This window comes from Schistocerca americana, chromosome X (genome assembly GCF_021461395.2).
Source record: "Schistocerca americana isolate TAMUIC-IGC-003095 chromosome X, iqSchAmer2.1, whole genome shotgun sequence".
NCBI lineage: Eukaryota > Metazoa > Arthropoda > Insecta > Orthoptera > Acrididae > Schistocerca > Schistocerca americana.
Window position 1 is genome coordinate 927,728,348 of NC_060130.1, and position 22,631 is coordinate 927,750,978.

The following is a 22,631-nucleotide window of genomic DNA, read 5'->3' on the forward strand; positions in this document are numbered from 1 at the left end:
CCCCAGAAATTTTATCCCCCCCCCCACCCCCCCCCCCCACCCCCCCCCCCCCCCAGGAAAACATTTATGCTATTACATGTATATTATTATGTGTTGTTTATTATGGCTGGCAAATAATTTGGATTTTGGCTACAGGATCACAGACTTTAGCCTATAAATTCCAAGATGCAAGTGTGCCAACACCTTGCAGCTAAGAGAGCTCACTGTGCAGGGGAAGTACGGTTAACTCATAATAAAAGTGCAGCCATGTCAAGATATGTTGATTTAAATGACTTTGAAGCTGCCAGATTAAATCAAAAAGCTGCTTCCCTTCTTTTGCACCCCTAACTCTGCCCAGGACACATTCACCTTTTTTTGTGCATTTTTCATTCTGGTTCCTTGCTTTTACTCTACCACAGTTCCGACATTAGACAGCCACAGCTTGGCAACCAATGTAGATTTTTGTCGACTCTAGGGACGACTGATCTGGTATGGGTTTTTTTTTATTGTCTTTCGAACCAACTGCAGAGTTGTGCATCATTAGTCTGGTTCCTCTACAGATACCTGCCTTTCATGATTGAACCTGTCCTGTGTTTCATTTTCATTTCATTTCATTTTATTATCTTCCTGTATATCATTTACATGATGTAGGAATTGTCACCACAAAGTTATCATACTAGTACAAGTACTACAGACATAATAATGGAATATCACTTTCAAGGCATTTTTTAAAAGTACAAATTTAGACATATAAATTAAAATTTTTGGCAATAAATTTACACACAATCAAAGTACTCATCTACGTCATAGAAAGTTTTGCTTAAAAGGTAATTTTTAAGCTCAGTCTTAAATTTTACTTCATCTATTATTGCCTTCATGTACACTGGCAGAGCATTGTAGAGTTTTATTCCAAAATAACTTACATGCTTTTGCGTTTGTTTTGTCCTTACCCTTTCTACATACAAATTCTTACGAATTCTAGTATTATAATTATGGCAGTCCTCATTTGTACGTAGATTTTTAAAAATATACAGTGATGGTATTGTGAGTATTTGCAGTTCTTTGAAAAGGGGCCTACAATGAGTTCTTGGAGAGTTATGTGTTATGATTCGTATAGCTCTTTTCTGAAATTTGAAGATATCTGTTAAGCTTGATTTAGTTATACCCCAGAACACTATGCAGTAAGACACAATGGACTGAAAGTAAGCAAAATACACTAGTCTAGTACAGACTGTGCTGCATACTCTAGATAATATCCTCAATGTAAAACATGCCGAATTGAGCCTGTGGGATAAGTACTTAAGATGGTCTTTCCAGCTTAAGTTTTGATCAATGTGCATGCCCAAAAACTTTGTGGATTGTACACTCTCTATCTTCTTCTCCATTAGTTTTAACTGGAGGTCCATATCTTGAGTTGCCTTGCCATACTGTATATAATTTGTTTTACTTAGATTAAGTGCTAACTCATTAGCATTAAACCAATGTTGAATATATTTCAGGACTATATCAGTTGTGGTGGTTAATGATTTTTTATCATCACTTATAATTATGCTAGTGTCATCTGCGAACAACATTATTTTGGCAGAAATATTAGGATTTTTTATGTCATTTATATAAAGCAAGAATAGTAAGGGACCAAGAACACTGCCCTGTGGGACACCTATTTCCAATTTCTTTGCATCTGAGACCCACTTGATTTTCTGATTTTTATGTTCTGCGATGATTTCTACCACCTGAGTTCTATCTTGAAGGTAAGATTCAAACCACTGCTTCACAACTCCCCTTACACCTATTGCCTCCATCTTGTTTACCAGAATTTTGAGATTTACTGTATCAAAAGCTTTAGATAAATCTAAGTTAATTCCCACTACACATGTTTTAATGTCGAGACTCCTGACAATCTCTTTGGTATAGGCATGGATAGCTGATTCTGTGCTGTGGCCTGAGTGAAAGCCATGTTGATTGCAGTTTAGAAGTTTGTGAGCATCTAAGAGATTTATGAGTCTGGTTTTCATTAATTTCTCTAGAATTTTTGAAAATGATTGGAGAAGGGATATTGTTCTATAATTTTCTACCTTGTATGGATCTCCTTTTTTAAACAGAGGTCTAACCTTTAGAGATTTTAAACCTCTCAGGAAACACACCTTCGCTGAAAGACAAATTGGCAATATGTACTAGGGGCTTTATAATTTATTGGGCAACTTTTTTTATTATTGACACAGGCACTTCATCCACACCTGTAGGCATTTTTGATTTTAGACTCTTTATCATCTTTAATATTTCATTATAATTTGTGGGAGTTAACAACATACTACTGTCTACTTTTGGGGCTGTTAATTTCTCATGTTTAGTAAAGTTTTTACTTAATGACACTGGTACACTTAAAAAGTAATTATTAATGTAATTTGCCAGAGTTTCATTTTTAATTCAATATTTTCACTATTTTTGGGTACTATTTCCTGATCCTTGAGGCCCTTACCTGTTTCCCTTTTCACAATTTCCCAAATAGTTTTTGATTTATTGCCTGATTTTCTTATTAATTTATCATTACTTAGTAATTTTGCTTTTGTAATTACTTTTCTATATATTTTTTTGTAATTTGTTCCACTCAGAGCACACATGCTTCATCACTACGTCAATGCCACATGCGTGCAGGTAGCTTTTTGTTTTATTTTGTAAAAGTTTTTCAATATTTTTTTATTTGAAACTATTTTGTTTTAGATATGTACGATTAAAGATGGCGTAGAGTAGAATCGTTACGAATTTGCAGCTCACGAAAACTGTTATAAATTCTAGTTTATTATGGACAAAGCGTCTAAAAAATGGTGGCGACAAAGACAATTTGTACTACTCGTGTGGGTTTAAAGTAAATAACAGTAAAGGTATGTCTACACGATCGAAAACGAAGAACTATGTTGTCGTGCCACATGGCGACCAAAAACTGATTGTCAGCATCGAAAGACGAAATAACTAAAGTGCTGCAAGAGGGGAGAGAGGCTCTGTTAGCGAAAATCAGTGAACTAGAGGAAAAACTAAGCAAATATATAACCAATGAAAAGTGCTGTGCAGTAAAAAGTGCGTCGAACGCAGGTAATTTAAAACCGCAAACGAAGGTAAATTCATGTTATGTGTACCCAGTAGTAACGCCAACGAGGAAAAATGCATCATAACAAGTAAATGGACTTCCAGATAAAGGAACTGTTCTGATGACAGTTAGCAAAAAGGCAATGCAACATGTAAGTAACTAAAGACAGTGTTTACATGCCAACCAGCGAAAACAAAACTGTTGTTAACGACGCCATTGAGTTCTGGAAGATAAAGCACATAAACATACGAATCAAAAATCCGAGTCGAGGGATCCAGTACGGAAGCCGACAGTCTTGATAGTGACAGTCAAGGCAGACAACGTAGAAACATTCTGGAAGAAAACTTCATGACATTCGAAGTTTTATTAAGCCAAACGGTCCTCTCCGCGAACTTTTTAATGGAACTGATAAATAGGCTGAAGACTTCACTGCGAGTGATACTGTTTTATTACCGGTAATGTCTGGGTCAAACGATGCTAAAGACTCATACAACATTTTTGAAAACATATACAACGTCTTACCAAGTGTTCTCCAAATCAGTAATAGGACCAATACTTCCAGAATGAGCTTTTCACTCTGCAGCGGAGTGTGCGCTGATATGAAACTTCCTGGCAGATTAAAACTGTGTGCCGGACCGAGACTCGAACTTGAGACCTTTGCCTTTCGCAGGCAAGTGCTCTACCATCTGAGCTACCCAAGCACGACTCATACCTCGTCCTCACAACTTTACATCCGCCATTACCTCGTCGTTTGTCTACTGTTTTTGTTTTGAACGGCCAGTGTCGGTTGGTCACAGTCAGTGTGCTCCCTGCCGCCGTTGGATAAGCAGCTGAGCAGCAAGTCGTATACTCCTAGCTCACTCATTTGTTACATAGTTTAATTCTTAATTTCTTTGCGTGTTTTTGGTACTTGCATTGTTTAATTCATAAATTTCGGGCGTATTATAGTATTTGAGAGTGTAGCATCGCGTTTTATTACCTGAATAGTGTAATTTCGCTTAGTCTCCTTCCGCCGCCGAGCAGTGTCAGCAGTGCGCAAGTAGCAGCATTACTGCATTTACTAGGCAATCTTGTGTTTTAATAACCATTTAAATTTTGTCGATTTGTTTGCGCTCTCTGTAGATTAGTTCAGACGTTCTTTGTAAAACAGTTTTTAGCATGGATAGGGACTGCAACTGCTGTGTTCGGATGCAGGCTGAGTTGGCATCCCTTCGCTCCCAGCTTCAGGCAGTGTTGGCTTCGGTCACACAGCTTGAGGCTGTTGCCAATGGGCATCACTGTGGGGGTCCGGATGGGGGTTTGTCGGGGACGGCCAGCTCGTCCCACGCATCCCCTGATTGGACTACGACTGTGGTTGCCCGGGATACTGCCCGCATTGCGGCTGATCCCTCACCTGTGGTAGAGTGGGAGGTCGTTTCAAGGTGTGGCAGGGGGCGAAAGACATTCCGGAGGGCTGAACGGAAAGCCTCTCCAGTTTGTCTGACGAACCGGTTTCAGGCTCAGTCTCAGGCTGATACTGATCTTCAGCCTGACATGGCTGTTTGTCCTGTTCCAGAGGTTGCCCCTCAGTCTGCAAGATCCGGGCAGTTGCAGAGGGTGGGCTTACTGGTAGTTGGGAGCTCCAACGTCAGGCGCGTAATGGGGCCCCTTAGGGAAATGGCAGCAAGAGAGGGGAAGAAAACCAATGTGCACTCCGTGTGCATACCGGGGGGAGTCATTCCAGATGTGGAAAGAGTCCTTCCGGATGCCATGAAGGGTACAGGGTGCACCCATCTGCAGGTGGTCGCTCATGTCGGCACCAATGATGTGTGTCGCTATGGATCGGAGGAAATCCTCTCTGGCTTCCGGCGGCTATCTGATTTGGTGAAGACTGCCAGTCTCGCTAGCGGGATGAAAGCAGAGCTCACCATCTGCAGCATCGTCGACAGGGCTGACTGCGGACCTTTGGTACAGAGCCGAGTGGAGGGTCTGAATCAGAGGCTGAGACGGTTCTGCGACCATGTGGGCTGCAGATTCCTCGACTTGCGCCATAGGGTGGTGGGGTTTCGGGTTCCGCTGGATAGGTCAGGAGTCCACTACACGCAACAAGCGGCTACACGGGTAGCAGGGGTTGTGTGGTGTGGGCTGGGCGGTTTTTTAGGTTAGATGGCCTTGGGCAAGTACAGAAAGGGCAACAGCCTCAACGGGTGCGGGGCAAAGTCAGGACATGCGGGGACCAAGCAGCAATCGGTATTGTAATTGTCAACTGTCGAAGCTGCGTTGGTAAAGTACCGGAACTTCAAGCGCTGATAGAAAGCACCGAAGCTGAAATCGTTATAGGTACAGAAAGCTGGCTTAAGCCAGAGATAAATTCTGCCGAAATTTTTACAAAGGTACAGACGGTGTTTAGAAAGGATAGATTGCATGCAACCGGTGGTGGAGTGTTCGTCGCTGTTAGTAGTAGTTTATCCTGTAGTGAAGTAGAAGTGGATAGTTCCTGTGAATTATTATGGGTGGAGGTTACACTAAACAACCGAACTAGGTTAATGATTGGCTCCTTTTACCGACCTCACGACTCAGCAGCATTAGTGGCAGAACAACTGAGAGAAAATTTGGAATACATTTCACATACATTTTCTCAGCATGTTACAGTCTTAGGTGGAGATTTCAATTTACCAGATATAGACTGGGACACTCAGATGTTTAGGACGGGTGGTAGGGACAGAGCATCGAGTGACATTATACTGAGTGCACTCCGAAAATTACCTCGAGCAATTAAACAGAGAACCGACTCGTGGAGATAACATCTTGGACCTACTGATAACAAACAGACCCGAACTTTTCGATTCTGTATGTACAGAACAGGGAATCAGTGATCATAAGGACGTTGCAGCATCCCTGAATATGGAAGTTAATAGGAATATAAAAAAAGGGAGGAAGGTTTATCTGTTTAGCAAGAGTAATTGAAGGCAGATTTCAGACTACCTAACAGATCAAAACGAAAATTTCTGTTCCGACACTGACAATGTTGAGTGTTTATGGAAAAAGTTCAAGGCAATCGTAAAATGCGTTTTAGACAGGTACGTGCCGAGTAAAACTGTGAGGGACGGGAAAAACCCACCGTGGTTCAACAACGAAGTTAGGAAACTACTACGAAAGCAAAGAGAGCTTCACTGCAAATTTAAACGCAGCCAGAACCTCTCAGACAAACAGAAGTTAAACGATGTCAAAGTTAGCGAAAGGAGGGCTATGCGTGAAGCGTTCAGTGAATTCGAAAGTAAAATTCTATGTACCGACTTGACAGAAAATCCTAGGAAGTTCTGGTCTTACGTTAAGTCAGTAAGTGGCTCGAAACAGCATATCCAGACGCTCTGGGATGATGATGGCAGTGAAACAGAGGATGACACGCGTAAAGCTGAAATACTAAACACCTTTTTCCAAAGCTGTTTCACAGAGGAAGACCGCACTGCAGTTCCTTCTCTAAATCCTCGCACAAACGAAAAAATGGCTGACATCGAAATAAGTGTCCAAGGAATAGAAAAGCAACTGGAATCACTCAATAGAGGAAAGTCCACTGGACCTGACGGGATACCATTTCGATTCTACACAGAGTACGCGAAAGAACTTGCCCCCCTTCTAACAGCCGTGTACCGCAAGTCTCTAGAGGAACGGAGGGTTCCAAATGATTGGAAAAGAGCACAGATAGTCCCAGTCTTTAAGAAGGGTCGTCGAGCAGATGCGCAAAACTATAGACCTATATCTCTTACGTCGATCTCTTGTAGAATTTTAGAACATGTTTTTTGCTCGCGTATCATGTCATTTCTGGAAACCCAGAATCTACTATGTAGGAATCAACATGGATTCCGGAAGCAGCGATCGTGTGAGACCCAACTCGCCTTATTTGTTCATGAGACCCAGAAAATATTAGATACAGGCTCCCAGGTAGATGCTATTTTTCTTGACTTCCGGAAGGCGTTCGATACAGTTCCGCACTGTCGCCTGATAAACAAAGTAAGAGCCTACGGAATATCAGACCAGCTGTGTGGCTGGATTGAAGAGTTTTTAGCAAACAGAACACAGCATGTTGTTATCAATGGAGAGACGTCTACAGACGTTAAAGTAACCTCTGGCGTGCCACAGGGGAGTGTTATGGGACCATTGCTTTTCACAATATATGTAAATGACTTAGTAGATAGTGTCGGAAGTTCCATGCGGCTTTTCACGGATGATGCTGTAGTATACAGAGAAGTTGCAGCATTAGAAAATTGTAGCGAAATGCAGGAAGATCTGCAGCGGATAGGCACTTGGTGCAGGGAGTGGCAGCTGACCCTTAACATAGACAAATGTAATGTTTTGCGAATACATAGAAAGAAGGATCCTTTATTGTATGATTATATGATAGCGGAACAAACACTGGTACAGTTACGTCTGTAAAATATCTGGGAGTATGCGTGCGGAACGATTTGAAGTGGAATGATCATATAAAATTAATTGTTGGTAAGGCGGGTACCAGGTTGAGATTCATTGGGAGAGTGCTTAGAAAATGTAGTCCATCAACAAAGGAGGTGGCTTACATAACACTCGTTCGACCTATACTTGAGTATTGCTCATCAGTGTGGGATCCGTACCAGGTCGGGTTGACGGAAGAGATAGAGAAGATCCAAAGAAGAGCGGCGCGTTTCGTTACCGGGTTATTTGGTAACCGTGATAGCGTTACGGAGATGTTTAATAAACTCAAGTGGCAGACTCTGCAAGAGAGGCGCTCTGCATCGCGGTGTAACTTGCTCGCCAGGTTTCGAAAGGGTGCGTTTCTGGATGAGGTATCGAATATATTGCTTCCCCCTACTTATACCTCCCGAGGAGATCATGAATGTAAAATTAGAGAGATTAGAGCGCGCACGGAGGCTTTCAGACAGTCGTTCTTCCCGCGAACCATACGCGACTGGAACAGGAAAGGGAGGTAATGACAGTGGCACGTAAAGTGCCCTCCGCCACACACCGTTGGGTGGCTTGCGGAGTATCAATGTAGATGTAGATGTAGATGTAGATGTCCTACTTTCCAAAATTCACAGAAGCTCTTCTGCGAACCTTGCAGAACTAGCACTCCTGGAAGGAAGGATATTGTGGAGACATGGCTTAGACACAGCCTGGGAGATGTTTCCAGAATCAGATTTACACTCTGTAGTGGAGTGTGCTCTGATATAAAACTTCCTGGCAGATTAAAACTGTGTGCCGGACCGAGACTCGAAAATCCGCCGCATTACACCACACACAAACAGTCCCATCCTGCGGACAGATCGGTGAGACTAGATCCAATGGGAAGGGCCTGCACAATGGTGGAAGACGACGGGCTCGAGAGCGGCAGGCCCGATCCGTTAGAGACACCCACAGTAATTGCCTGCGGTTTTGGCCCATCGTGGAAATCCACTCATTCATGAATCACAGACAACACGTTGAAATGAGACTGCGGTGATAAAACCATGCAACAGATAATTTGCGCAAATGCTCTGAGCAACAATATTAAAGGGATACGTAGCAACTTACTGTTAAGATGATCTCTGAGCCGCAGACAGGCACATAGAAAAGATAATCACACTCTCAGAACTAAACTTTCGGCCATAGCCTTTGTCAGAAAACGGGAGCACACACACATTCACACAATGACTCAGACACAACTCACGCACACATGACCGCAGTCTCAGGCCGCTGTGCCTACAGTCTCTGAGAATCAGATCCAAACCAACCACAAATCACGTCTCCCTGCCTCTCTTCGGCAACTGCTCGACAGATGGGAAGTGGTGGCGACATTGACTCCAAGCTGAGTGGAGTAGTAGGGAGGGGAGAAGCAATAGGAATGAGGGAGTAGGGAAGTGGCGGCCAGCCAGCGACGATGCATGATATCTCAGTAAACAAACCATTTCATCTGCTGAGGCAAAAAGATATTTTTCCAGCTTTTTTCCAAATTTCTCTGATACATTTGAAATTCCGTGATACTCCCTGCTTTCCAGAACTTGTGGCAACCCTGACTGCGCATTCTGACGGGCTTGGGCAATTCCAGCAGGACAATGCGACACCCCACACATCCAGAATTGCTACAGAGTGGCTCCAGGAACATTCTTCAGAGTGTAAGCACTTCCGCTGGCCACCAAACTCCCCTGGTATGAACATTATTGAGCATATCTGGGATGCCTTCAAACGTACTGTTCAGAAGAGATCACCACCCCCTTGTACTCTTAGGGATTTATGGACAGCCCTGCAGGATTCATTGTGTCAATTCCCTCCAGCACCATTTCAGACGTAAGTGGAGTACATACCACGTCGTGTTGCGGCACTTCTGCGTGCTCGAAGGGCCCTACACGATACTAGGCAGGTGTACCAGTTTCTTTGGCTCTTCAGTGTAATTAGAAGCACCACAGCACAAAAAATGCAGGACCCAGATGCCAGCTAAACAGATAACAAGAAGGATTCACCCACCTCTCGAAACGAAGAATTTTTTTATCTTACAATGATAGATGAAAAAAGAGGTAAGTGGTCAAGCAAGACTCAATAAAATCCCTAGTTCAAACTTAAAATTGCTCCACCAGAATATTCAGTCTCTTTCCAACACGCTGAATGAAATAGAAATCTTGCTAAACAATTTAAGTTATATTTTTGTTTCATGTTTCACTGACCACTTGTTGAACAGAGACATGTTAGATGTAACGCACCACCGGCCGGTGTGGCCGAGCGGTTCTGGGCGCTACAGTCTGGAACCGCGCGACCGCTACGGTCGCAGGTTCGAATCCTGCCTCGGGCATGGATGTGTGTGATGTCCTTAGGTTAGTTAGATTTAAGTAGTTCTAAGTTCTAGGGGACTGATGACCTCAAAAGTTAAGTCCCATAGTGCTCACAGCCATTTTTTTGTAACGCACCTATATCTGCTCAAATTAGCAGGCACATTTTGTAGAAAAATATTCAGGCATGGTGGTAGCTGCATATATGTCTGAGAAAATATAGAGTTCAAAAATATAACCAAGTCTGACAGCTTATTCACAGAAAGAGACGTGAAACTGTCAATAGTAGAACTGCCTAATCAAAATACAGTTATCATCTGTATATGTAGTAGAGATGGGCAAACTCGTTCATCCTTGGGAACTAGTTCACTGGTGATTGCTCTTTTTTGGGAACCGTTTATTTTTACTCGTTAACTGTTATTTGTGCATGGTACCTGGTTCTTACGAAAAATTGAAAATTATCAGCATGGGTGACTGAAGATGGAAGACGCCTCCCCTCTGGACTACAGAGGTTTTATTCATTACACATTCGCACACACTTGTAGAAGTAATTTTCGTGATTCTGCAAAACCTCTTGTTTAGCCAACTGTAGCGTTATATGGCTGAAATAATATAAGGTGGCGCAAGAAAAACCGTTCCTGAGTACAGACTGCTCGCCAGTTACGCACGATTTGTTGACCACTACGAGCAGAATAGATAAACATGTAATAATTAGGCAGTGAAGAAATAACAAATAAGCTAATGCAAACAACAACTTAGAAACAATAGATGACTATGTGGGCGACAATGGGCAGTCTAGCACTTGGGGCCGATTTTTCCTGCGCCACCCAGTACCACTGAAATAATATTGTAGAAGTTACCGTATTCTCTATACAAAAAGTGACACCAGACACTCGACTATGGAGCACAGGCTTCATTCAGTTGTAAGTCGGTCTGTCTTCCATAACAATGATCATGCTGTTTTACTTTGGATCAAAAAAAGACGAAAAATGGCCACTCGTATGTGTCGTCCCCGACTTCCTTCGCATGTGTTTTAACAAAAACTTGTTGTTTTATAGGTATGTCTTCTGCTGTTTATCGGAATAGTGAAGTAAGCTGATATGCCCTTTTGTTACCTGAAAAGATGTATGTATTACATACCACGTAATTTTTATGTAATTTACGTAATAATAAAATACATTTTAAATGCCAGTCGTGGACACTGAATAGAATACGAAAAGAACCAAAGTCCATAATTCAGAAAAGGTTTTTGCTCGAGTATCATGTCGTTTTTGGAAACCCAGAATCTACTATGTAGGAATCAACATGGATTCCGGAAACAGCGATCGTGTGAGACCCAACTCGCTTTATTTGTTCATGAGACCCAGAAAATATTAGATACAGGCTCCCAGGTAGATGCTATTTTTCTTGACTTCCGGAAGGCGTTCGATACAGTTCCGCACTGTCGCCTGATAAACAAAGTAAGAGCCTACAGAATATCAGACCAGCTGTGTGGCTGGATTGAAGAGTTTTTAGCAAACAGAACACAGCATGTTGTTATCAATGGAGAGACGTCTACAGACGTTAAAGTAACCTCTGGCGTGCCACAGGGGAGTGTTATGGGACCATTGCTTTTCACAATATATATAAATGACCTAGTAGATAGTGTCGGAAGTTCCATGCGGCTTTTCGCGGATGATGCTGTATTATACAGAGAAGTTGCAGCATTAGAAAATTGTAGCGAAATGCAGGAAGATCTGCAGCGGATAGGCACTTGGTGCAGGGAGTGGCAACTGTCCCTTAACATAGACAAATGTAATGTATTGCGAATACATAGAAAGAAGGATCCTTTATTGTATGATTATATGATAGCGGAACAAACACTGGTAGCAGTTACGTCTGTAAAATATCTGGGAGTATGCGTGCGGAACGATTTGAAGTGGAATGATCATATAAAATTAATTGTTGGTAAGGCGGGTACCAGGTTGAGATTCATTGGGAGAGTGCTTAGAAAATGTAGTCCACCAACAAAGGAGGTGGCTTACAAAACACTCGTTCGACCTATACTTGAGTATTGCTCATCAGTGTGGGATCCGTACCAGATCGGGTCGACGGAGGAGATAGAGAAGATCCAACGAAGAGCGGTGCGTTTCGTCACAGGGTTATTTGGTAACCGTGATAGCGTTACGGAGATGTTTAATAAACTCAAGTGGCAGACTCTGCAAGAGAGGCGCTCTGCATCGCGGTGTAGCTTGCTCGCCAGGTTTCGAGAGGGTGCGTTTCTGGATGAGGTATCGAATATATTGCTTCCCCCTACTTATACCTCCCGAGGAGATCATGAATGTAAAATTAGAGAGATTAGAGCGCGCACGGAGGATTTCAGACAGTCGTTCTTCCCGCGAACCATACGCGACTGGAACAGGAAAGGGAGGTAATGACAGTGGTACGTAAAGTGCCCTCCGCCACACACCGTTGGGTGGCTTGCGGAGTATAAATGTAGATGTAGATGTAGAACAGATCTAGAATAGGCGTGCGCAGCGAATGAAACAAACAACTCGACACTGAACTAACTAGGAGCAGTCGGCAGTGGAACTGCGACGAGTGGCCATGCGAAGGAGGACGAGTCCAGCCGAGGGAGACCGAGACAGAGGAGAACGGGACCAAGGCTGGGTGCCTATTCTGTATCTTTCCGCCATCGTGCCGATCGTTTCGGTACTCAATAGCACCGAACGGTCTAGTACTCGAATTAGAGTCCCTGCGTTATTCAGTATGCATTGCGGCAGCGATACCGCTCGGGTCTAGAGAACCGAAGCGCTGTTGTCGGTTCGTGTTGCGCAAGCCAATCAAAAGCACGCGGCCACAGATCCGCGCTTGCGCACTGCAGCGCGCACAGTGCCACGAACACAAAGCGGCTAGCAGACGACACAGGCGCGCTATTCTTTCAAGTACCGAAAATTGCGTTTACGTTGCCATATGGTACGACGCCGCATTCTATCGAGCCGACGTGCCCGCCTTCATCGCCCTTGCCTCCTCCTTAATAGTATCAGGCGCAGTATATCCATTTCCATGATTCTCAGCTGAAATGCATAAAAAATTTTACAGTTTCTCTGACCGCATGTTTCCATGCATGCATAATAACAATAGCGTATTTGACTCTATTCTGCAGATTGTCGTAAATGTCGCATTATGTCACCTTATTCTGTTTCACAATGACGTGTTTTGGATTTTACGTTTCGGAAAATGGGTTAGTAATAGTGTGTAGTACCACACTGTACTAATACATCTATAAAAACATCCGAAAAATTGATTCTGAGAGTTTCAAAGAATAAGAAGATAAACAGAATGTGGTTATAACACGCTTCTAGAGATCCAAATGATTAAGTAGCCCACTTCCCTATATGATGCGTCAACGACTTGGGTCTTAAAAACAAAACTGGAAAAAAACGCGTTTTCGAGAGCTCCTGTAGTTCGTCGAAGTTCATAACATGCATCTCATGAATGAAAATGTTTCGTATATAGTGCTACAGACTAAAAATATTACGGCAGAGATCTTTCATCTCTGTCTACTGTGGTTGAGGATTCGATCGCAGATATATACTTGTGACAAGCAAGATTAGGAAGATGACTGCTGCTAGTTACATTTCCAGTAATTTAAGTTGTGCTCTTAGATTCCTGTCTAACCGCGTACTCGCTAATCGCTACATATTCGGAAAAAATGGTGAATTATTTCTGACAAGAAAAAATACTAAAGTCACTGTCGGTTGTTTCACTCACAGCAATTTCATATTTCGTACTTTAAACACACAGAAGTCATTATTGAGGAAGTGCACTCTTACATGTAAGTAATAACGAATATTTCAGAAAAAATCTTAATTTACAATGTCTCAGAACATGTTGCATTCCCGCGCGCTAACCACTTGGCCACGCCAAACGACAGACAGGTTATGCTCAATTCTTGTAGTATTGTGTAGAGGAACGTAGGCTGACTTCGTTGCCAAACGGCGCTGCGTAAGTCATAAATGCGTGATTGTTTGGAAGGTTTCCAATATCAGGCTTCACATAATTGCTTTCCATTGTTACTTGAAAGTTGTAAGCACGTTTCGATAATTACTAACTAACCCATTTGTGGGAAAAAGTAGACAAAAAAGGCACTAGTACCGTCATTTCACAGTCATGTAACATACGTAAGCAGAGCCGATGTCTTGATATTTAATTATGTTTAAACTCTTATTTGCATACAAATAACACGTATTTTGAGAGAATATTGACCGAAAACGTGTTTTGGATTAATCATTCACAGTAACAACCTAACCTAACCATATTTCTAACAAAGGAAAATAGTCTATTACAAACTCACTTTCCAACCGGATGCGTCCTCTGGTGATTCTTTAGTAACACAATCACTAAATCCAAAGCTAAAACCGCTAAATATATTTAAAACAACAAATTATAGGTGTACATAAACCACAGCTCACCGATCGACAGGGCCAGACCGAAATCCAAAACCCCTGGTCATAAAATCGGTGGGAGGACCATTCGGTAACAAGTCTCAGAAGCTTACTGAATAGGATATTTCGATAAGGAACCGAAAATGACGTCACTACCGAGACTAACCTACTACACCGATCAGTATGAACTATACAGAATAGGGCCCTGGAACGAGCCCGGCCAATGTGCCATTGCGGGAACGTGAGTGACCGTTTACCATTCCCAGGAACCACAAGTAGAAAGCTGCGACCGAACTGAACTATGGATAAAAAAGTTTTCTATAATAATATGGAAGAGCTGTTAGAGAATGTTAACACGATCAAGAAAAAATTTTCATGTACAGAGAATTCAATGTTGATTCCTCCAAGCCCAATAAATTTAAAGATGAAATTAAAGTTCTACTGAAGTCCCTTAACTTGAAACCAACTGTAACCAACCCAACTGGTATAACTAGTACTTTTGCAACACCCCTACAAGACACAAATTATAAACACTGGTTTTAGTGATCAGTAAGCACAAATACCAACAATAGTGATTCCAGGAGACATAAATTCTCAAAAAGCTAGAGCTAATGTCAGAAAATTCAATGATGAAAATGTAGATTACTTTAGCTCTCTCTTGATAAGAGCAAACTGAAATGATGTTTACAGGTCAAACAACACAGATGACAAGTTTGATACATTTATGGCCATATTCAAACATTTTCTTGGTTCAAATGGCTCTGTGCACTATGGGACTTAACATCTGTGGTCATCAGTCCCCTAGAACTTAGAACTACTTAAACCTAACTAACCTACGGACATCACACACATCCATGCCCGAGGCAGGATTCGAACCCGTGACTGTAGCGGTCACGCGGTTCCAGATTGAAGCGCCTAGAACTGCACAGAACAACAGCCGGCAAAACATTTTCTTTTAAATAGCTTTTCCTAAATAAAAATCAGTAATAAATTCCACACAATCTAAATAAATGAATCCCAACAGGAATAAAAATATTGTGCCAGAAGAAAAGAAAATTGTATGAAGACTCAAACCAAACTGTAAATCCTGTTTTATTAATTATTTTAAAGAACATAAAAAAATTCTTAGACAAGTTATATCAAAAGCAAAGATGGAAAATGACAAACAGAGAGAAAATTCCAGGAACAAGACTATTTGAAGTGGCTAATAAATTTAACACTTACTCTTCAAATATAACACAACATCTGATAACTAATCATTACAGCCCGCAAACAGACAGCAATACACTACATTTAGATTCAAATATTTATTGAACAACTTGCTCTCTGTCTCTAATAAAACCTAAGGAATAATTTATGATTATAGAAAGATTACTCAATAAACATTCAGCAGGTGCTGCTGAAATACCAGATATTATCATCAAAGCAAGTGCAGTATTTGTCATACAAACATTAATAGATATTTTAAACTCATCACCCATTAGTGGTATATTCCCGACAAATCTAGAAACAGCAAAAGTAACACCAGTGTACAAGAAAGGAGACAAATATGAGGCTGCAAACTACAGGCCTGTATCAGTGTTGTCAGGCTTTGGCAAAGTTGTTGAAAAACTGTTTCTTAGAAGACTAGCAGCCTTCCTAAATAAAGAAATGATAATAAGTGATTCACAACATGGATTCAAAACTGGCAGATCAACAGAATCAGCTATTTTTATACTCCTAGATGAAATTCTAACTGCAGTAGATAATGAGCAACATGCTTCTGGCATATTCCTTGACCTTAGTGAAGCTTTTGATGTAACTGATCATGACATCCTATTGCAGAAGCTACGAAATTATGGAATACAAGGCGTGCCAAACAGGTGGATCCACTCTTACCTGCAAGATCGTCAACACATCACGAAAATAAAATATAAAGATATAAAAATGCACAAAATTTCTAATTTTTATAGTACTGCACAAAAAATTAGATATGGAGTCCCTCAAGGGTCAGTCCTTGAGTCCATTCTTTTCATTATTTACGTTAATAATGTAGCAGAAAAATTAACTAAAGGGACAGCAGTACTTTCTGCAGATGACACAGATGTCCTTACTAAGTAATGTAATGAAGACAGCCTACAAAAAACAGCTGCAGATGCAATACAAGGTTTAACACAATGGTTCAGAACAAACACGCTAATAATAAATTCCGAAAAAAATGTGTGTCAGTCAGTTTTCACACTTCACAGAAATTCCACCTGATAACAACAGTTTTTAACATTGACGGAAACACTGTCTCATCTGTGAATGTGACTAAATTTTTAGTTATACATATCTACATTAAATACATTTACATATGCTGTAAGAATCCTCTCACAAACTACAAGTCAGGCATCAGTGGTCTCAATGTGCCATGGCAGTATCCATTCACTGCTGATGTATGGAATTATCTTTTGGGGGAACTCCATGTGTAGCAGAAAAACATACAGACTACCAAAAAAGATTGTTAGAATAATACCTCATGCTAAATACAGACTCATGTGGACCATTATTTAAGAGTCTCGGTATACTGCTCATTCCTCGTTTATATATTGTTTACATATTTATGAAGTACTTATCTTCATACAAGTAAGCATATTAAAAGGAGAAAATATCTTCAAGCATAATTGTGATTTCCACTCTCATGATACGAGACAGAAGCATTACCTGCATGCCAATTCAGTAAGTACAAACATCTGTAGGGGAGGAGTGTATCATATTAGCACTATGTTATATAATTACATGCCATCCTTTCTGAAACAGATACAAAAGTTACATAAATTTAACGTTAAACTAATAGAGTGCTTGTTTGACCACTCCTTCTCTTCTGTTTCTGAGTTTTTGAAGCACCAAGAAAATATAGTGCAATTGATCACAAAAATATTCTTAACATACTATTCTTTCAAGCATCTTATTGTTTTATAGGTTACCAGTATTCAACATGTATTGACCGCTGCTTTCTAACTCACAATATTTATAAACTTGTATGTTCTATATCAAAACTGGCTTATCCTATATCGTTTGTACAAACTATGTTCTTAATCACGATGTACAGGATGAATAAAGAAATACAAATATTTTTTTAAAGTTTAAATTTTTTTTTTATTGTTTCATTTTTATTTTTGTGTTATAGTTACATACATTTCATTCATACACATATGAGACTGTATATACATACATATGAAAAATAACCATAAATATTTAATACAGCACACGAAATAACAGTAAACATAAAAAATAGGATACCAAACAAAATATTAAATGTTGTGCGAAGTTTATGATGATAATGTATGTATATAGATATATAGATAAAATTACAATATGACCGTTTTACATTGTCAAACTTACTTAAATGCTTACTAATCGCAAGCTGAATGATTCGCCTGACAAACAATACACTGCAAAATTGTTAAGGCTAACGTGGCCACTTGTTGACAAACTGCCTGTTTGCTTCTGTTTCGGGTTCTTGGGCTGTCATTCATCTGATGATTTTTCTGACATTTTGAGCACGAGTGGCTGGCATTGTTAAACTTTCACCCTCCATTGATGGTGGTGAATTGGAGCCAAGCTTGCGTCCGCAGACAATATGTACCTGGTGTGCCAAAATCCAAGGGCTAATCCGCAGTCATTTCCGGAGCTGTTCTCCTCTTGCTACCTGCAACCGTCGTTTGCTGCAGCACGGGAAGCCAGGATCCGTTTACCTTGAGGCTCTCTTCTTTCTGTTTGAAGCTATTCTCATGTTTCTGTAATTCTGTAGCTTCTTTGAACAAGCAGGTGTGATAACTCTTCTCTACAGCCAGAACATCCGTGTCGGCGAATTTTACTAAGTGGTCGGTCTCACACAGTGCGTGCTCTGCCACGGCTGATTTCTCCACCAGCCCCAACTTGCAATGTCACTTATGTTCTGTGACCCTGTTGTCGACTGATCGTCCAGTCATTCCAACATAAACTTTTCCGCATGTGCATGGCATGTGGTATATTCCCCACATTGCAAGCGGATCCCTTTTCTCCTTTGCCGGTCTGACTCACTCTATAATCTTCTTTGTCAATTTTTAAGTAGTCTTTATGGCCTGTTTGCGAATCATATGGCCGATTCTGTCTGTCACTCTGGGAATGTGTGGCAGAAAGACCATACCCGACAAACTACCTAGTAGATCCACCGACGTACCGAAAACTAAGTGCAGATCCAACGCAGTGTATCACATGGAATACAAATCTGTTAAACAAGGCGTCTTCTCTGCCAACTGACATACACAGGAACCTGAGCAACACAGAAGCCCTTCCACCTCGGCTGTGTGAATTACCAAAGATCCATACGAATAACGTTCCACTGACACCCGATTGTTAGCGCTCCTGGCTCACCGATGTATATACTGCCAAAACACTTGGATTCTCTGCTCCAGCAACAAGTGGGGGAGACTGGCACATACATAAAGGACTCAGGACATATTATTGAGAAGCTGAAGAAAATAAAACTTGCACCAAACAACATTCTGGTCAGCTTTGATGTTGTTTCTTTGTTAACGAAGTGCCACTCTGCGATTCTCTGGAGCACAGCCACGCAGGTTAGCTGCGTGGTCTGAGGCGCTTGTCACAGTCCGCGCGGCTCATACCCGTCGGATGTTCGAGACCTCTCTCGGGCATGGGTATGTGTTGTTCTTGGCGTAAGTTAGTTTAAGTTACATTAAGCAGTGCATATGCTTAGAGACTGATGACCTCAGCAGTTTGGTCCCATAAGACCTTACCACAAATTTTTCTGGGCCACATTGGTTCCATTTTCCCACAAGATATTACCAAGCTATCTGATGCATGTATCACCAAGACCTATTTCACGTGGAATGGCAGCTTCTACGAAGAGCTGGAAGGTGTCCCCCGTGGGTAGTCCTCTTAGTTCAGTGGTGGTCAACTTGTTCATGGAACATTTTGAAGCACAGGCACTAGAGTTGGTACCTTGTAAATCTAAGGTGTGGTACAGATACGTCAATTATACGTACGTTATGTGGAGTCATGATGAGTAACAGCTTGGTGACTTCCTAAGACACTTGAACAGACTCCATGCCAACATAAAATTTACATGGAACAAGAAAAGGACGAAAAACTACCGTTTCTAGATGTGCTGGTCACGAGGAATGATGGAAACCTGGTACACAACATATATCGAAAACAGACACACATGGACTGATAGCTGCACAAACTGAATAATCGACCGAGCCACAAAAGAGGTATGATTAATACGCTCGTAACGCGAGCAAGACGAATATGTGAGCCGCAGCACCTCAGACACGAAATGCAACACCTAGAAAGTGTTGTGAGGAGCAATTGGTACTCCACAAGTTATATTACAAGTCAGACACTCGGCAAAGTAACACATCAGAAAAAGAAATTTCGGATACAGTCTTTCTGCCACACATTCCCAAAGTGACGGACAGAATCGGCCGTATATTGCGCAAACACGGCGTAAAGATTACTTAATTGACAAAGAAGATCATAGAGTATCTAGGATCGGCAAAGGAGAAAAGGGACCCGCTTGCAATGTCACGAATATACCGCATACCATGCTGAAAAGTTTATGTTGGAATGACTGGACGATCAATAAACACCAAGGTCACAGAACATAAGCGACATTGCAGGTTGGGGCAGGTGGAGAACTCACCCGTGGGAGAGCACGTGCTGTCTGAGACCGACCACTTAGTAAAATTCGCCGACACTTAAGTTCTGGCTGTAGAGAAGAACTATCACACCTGCTTGTTCAAAGAAGCTATAGAAATACAGAAACAAGAAAGAAGAAAGCCTCAAGGTAAATGGATTCTGGCTTCCCGTGCTACAGCGAAAAAAAGTTGCAGGTAGCAAGAGGAGAATTACTCCGGAAATGACCGCAGAGAAGCCCTTGGACATTGACACACCAGGTACATATAGTCTGCGGCCGCAAGCTCGGCTCCAGTTCACCACAAGCAATGGAGGGCGAAACTTTCAAACACTCGTGCAAGCGAAACGTCAGAAAAATCGTCAGACGAACGTTAGCCCAAGAACCCGGACCAGAAGGCAACAGGCTGTTTGTCAAACAATAAACTATTGAAAATCATACTTCTAGTTGTTATCTCTTATCTTCAAATTCTTGTCATTGTTTATTCAAAGTCTTCAATAGTAAAAATTGAAAATTAAGACGCCGCAGCTAGAAAACCCAGGTAAATAATTTAATCTGAATTAAGTATAGGTATGATTGGTTGACATAAGCAGAACTACTGCGAAACAATGAATGTACGACGAAATATTATCAACTTTTAAGTCCTGTACCAAAATTGGGGAACTCAATCATGTTCTAAAAATGGCTCTGAGCACTACGAGTCTTAATATCTGATGAGTCCCCTAGAACTTAGAACTACTTAACCTAACTAACCTGAGGACATCACACATATCCATGCCCGAGGCAGGATACGAACCTGCGACCGTAGCAGTCGCGCGGTTCGGACTGAAGCGCCTAGAAGCGCTCGGCCACAGCGGCCGGCACAATCAATCATGTTCAGTCCGAAAATAAATTTCTACAAAATAGCAAAGTAATTTTTTAAGATAACGCAGTAAAAGATTTTCTATTTGTTGGAAATCAGGTGACCTATATTCTGACAGCTGTTTACACAGTAATTTTCGAGTTAGTTTAATCAATTGCGTGGTCATCGATAAAGCTTTAAATGCTGTATCAAACAATAGGCCTAGATCATTTTGTGCAAGGCTGGGCATAATTCTCGTTTGTTACATTCATTGTTTTGCGCATGCAAAGTTTTTTCGATGATTTTAAGCCACTGATGAATAAAATCTTTAACGTATAAACAAGGAAACAATAATCAACTGTAATACTCATTTTTTTTAAATCTATCCAAATGCAGCGCTTAAAATGCTATACGATTTCCACGAAGCACAGTTTCATGTGCAAACGCGTGCTTTTTCGCATATAATACCAGAACGATGAAAGATTTTTGTAAATGCTTCTTATAATTACTGTAAGAACCTATATTTTTTGTTTTCATCCGTGTCACTTTAAACCGTCTCGACACATAAAATTCGTGCAAAACCGGATTTTAAGTGCATATTATGTGCAACTTTAGACGGTTTTATCCTGGCAACGGACAAAGTTTTCACAAAATAACAGAACGACCAATTAATTACATGTATTTTTTTTTACCTTCTTCCAAAATCTGAACCTATTTGCATAAGTCTGAAACATAGAAGTAGCGCGGTAAAAGAACTTACCAAAAAGATTTTTGAGCGTAAAATCCGAATAAAGCTAGATTTTTGAAAACGAGTTTTCAATTTTATCGTAAGAATGATTATGTTTCAGTTTAAACCGCTTCCGCGCATTCAGTTGAAGTAACAACGAATTTTACATGCTACATTTAGCTCGATTTTAAACCACAATATCTCGACAACGGATAAAGACCATTGCATAAAAAAAGTTTTAATTTCACCCATTTATTTACCTTCGTGCAAATTTTGAGTTGATTCCTACAAGCTTAAGGTATAAAGATTGTGCACTTCAAAATCGTCCCAGAAATACGTGTTTTTTCCACGCCAAATCCACATGAAGCAAGATTTTTCAGATGGTTAAAACTTACCTTAGACCACGATCCGATACACCAGTGGACCAAATATGAACCATCAGTCTCGCTAGAGTCCAGAGTTATTTAAAGGTGACTGTTTTTGCATGTAAAATTCAAGCGAGGGTTACAGTTTTTTGCATGTAAACTACGAACAGTGTACGTACAAATGCTGCCATTAGCTGAGCATTAATTTAAATCTAATTAAAATCTTTTGCAAAAGGAATTAACAATTTGCTTAGGCGCCAGCTCCTGTTTGACGTTCAAACCTTGCTTAATATACTGTAACACAGTTACAGTAAGACAGATGTTCGAATGGCTGTACAAATGGCGCTTGTTTGGGCTAAACCAAAAACCTTTTAGCCCATGTTCCTAGCTCAAATAGAAACCAAACACAAAGACCCCCACAAACCGTGATTCTGCATGTGACAGCATTTCTGCGCTGTAATGATACCATGGCCCGACATCTAACCTTTCATGAAGGCACCTAGCTGCAGTTCCCTTATAAGAACACAGTAAGTGAAAAAGTTTAAAAGGGCATAATGCATACTGATTGCAACAACAACAAATAATTCTCATTCTGTGCCAATGAAATGTGATCTGTGGCACACATTGGCTGAAATGATTGCTACTCAGTCCGGGGCTGAGTCGTGAGAGTAGGGTGGTCTGACTTACTTAGAATTTGATGTGCAGGAAGCCACCCATTTATAGCGAATTGGCACAATTTATTAATTTTTTAAAATTTGTTTCTTTGGTTAAGTCTGCTGCTTGTAGGAAGATC

General features: G+C 41.1%; 1 protein-coding gene across 2 annotated transcripts in view; it reads right to left on the reverse strand.

The window, feature by feature from the left end:
* The window catches only part of LOC124554711 (regulator of G-protein signaling 7), a 268,534-nt gene that overhangs the window by 130,742 nt on the left and 115,161 nt on the right, over window positions 1–22,631 (reverse strand). The window lies entirely within an intron of this gene.